Source organism: Magnolia sinica, chromosome 5 (genome assembly GCF_029962835.1).
Source record: "Magnolia sinica isolate HGM2019 chromosome 5, MsV1, whole genome shotgun sequence".
NCBI classification, from domain to species: domain Eukaryota; kingdom Viridiplantae; phylum Streptophyta; class Magnoliopsida; order Magnoliales; family Magnoliaceae; genus Magnolia; species Magnolia sinica.
The window spans coordinates 26,056,634-26,058,501 of record NC_080577.1 but is presented as its reverse complement, the minus strand read 5'-3'; the positions used below and the strand labels follow the sequence as shown (position 1 = coordinate 26,058,501).

General features: G+C 35.5%; 1 non-coding gene across 1 annotated transcript; it reads left to right on the top strand.

The window, feature by feature from the left end:
* The first annotated feature begins 636 nt into the window (after positions 1 to 636).
* LOC131247562 (small nucleolar RNA R71) lies at positions 637 to 743 on the top strand. Its single transcript, XR_009171842.1, has one exon. It is a non-coding gene; the product is annotated as a small nucleolar RNA R71 (small nucleolar RNA).
* Positions 744 to 1,868: the final 1,125 nt, after the last annotated feature.

Here is a 1,868-nt window from a genome sequence, read left to right as displayed (position 1 = left end):
ATACGTGAATCCATCTTTTGCATAAAGTCTCACATTGCATGGGTCAGCTCTAGCATGGAATTTTGAACCGGTTCTTCTTGAGGTTTTCCCTGATTTGGATTTTGGTTAAAGAAACTTTAAGGGATAGCAGTTTGTCCATTTCTCCAACTAAGGTTTGGATGATTTTTCCAACCAGGCTTATACTTATTAGAGGTTGGTCTATTGAAAGGTCTTTGATAATTATTTACGGCATTGGATTGTTTATTCAACACTTCTCGAAAGGCGGGTATTGTAGAGCAATTTTCAATTGTATGAATGTTACAATCATAGATGCCGCAAACACTTTCATTAACCTTATCCTTCTTTCCTTTCATGGCCTCAACTTTCCTTATGAGCGTAGTCACTTTACACTTGAGATCATCCTCTTCTTTCAAGAGATACAATCCACCTTTCTCCTTTAATTGAGTCGGCCTAGACATGGTGTTCGACTTTGGATAATAGTCCCATGATTGTGTTTTTTCAGCAAGACTATCGAGATAATCCCATACCTCGTCAACATTTTTATTAATGAATTCTCCATTACACATTGTCTCGACCATTTGGCGCATGGAAGATGTCAGTCCATCGTAGAAAAAATTTGTAATGCGCCACGTTTCAAAGCCGTGTTGTGGACATGAACTGACCAAATCCTTGAACCTTTCCCAACATTGGTAAAATGTTTCATCCTCCTTTTGGGTGAAGTTCATGATTGCTTTTCTAAGGGTAATTGTTTTATGATGTGGAAAGAATTTCTTTATAAATTCTTTTTGCATATCATTCCATGTGCCAATGGATCTAGGATGCAGTGAATGTAACCACGTCTTAGCCTTCTCTTTTAAGGAAAAAGAAAAGAGTCTCAGCCTGACTGTGTCCTCAGACACATTTTGAAAATATAAAGTGGCTCTGATCTCATCAAACTCTTTCAAATGTAGATATGGTTCTTCAGATTCAAGCCCATGGAACTTAGGAAGGAGTTTGATAACCCCTGACTTGATGTCCATATGTCCTGTATTTTCAGAAAAAATCATGCATGAGAGCGTACTCACCCCCGCTGGTTGTAAATAATCTCGTAAAGTACGTGGCGGGGGTACTTGATACATCTCATTTTCATCCTGAATGTCCTCCACCCTATGTTGGGGTAGAAGAGGTTAGTTTCCAGCCATCACTTCAATTAACTCAGGGGATTTCGAGTGGTGTCTAGTCCTGCGATGGATAGTCAACCCCTCAACCAATCCTCCTTCAGTCAAGAGACGTCGAGTGTTATCACGGGCCCACTTGGGCATGAAACACTCACAGCCCTCAATCAAATTCGAAACCTAATCCTAAGAAAGGAAAAGAAGATCTAGAAAGAAAGAGAGAGTTGGAAAGAAATTACCAAATTGAAGTCCCTAAGTTAAAGACCTACAAAAGAAAACAAACAAGTCAATTTCTAAAAGAAGAAAGTCCTAAATTAGAAAGTAAATTACTAAAAGAGAACTGAAAAATAGAAAGTAGAGAGAAAGCTTACCGAATTAGAAATTTCTACCTTAAAAGCCTACACAATAGGAAAGTTAGTTTCTAAACAAAAATTCTAAAAGTAGAAATTTTCTAAAAATAAATTAGGAAACAACCTTAGATTCTAAGAGAGTTAAAATTAGAAAGTTACTAAAAAAATAAAAATAAAAAGTTAATTTTTAAAAAGGGAAATAACTAACCTAGTTTCTAAAAATAAAAGAGGAAAGTTTCTAAAATTAAACTATTTCCTACAAATAGGAAAATACTGGAATTAGAAAATTTCTAAAATTTAAACCCTAATTTTAAAAGTAGAAAAAGTAGAGAAATTTAGGAAAGAATTACCAATTTAGAAACTT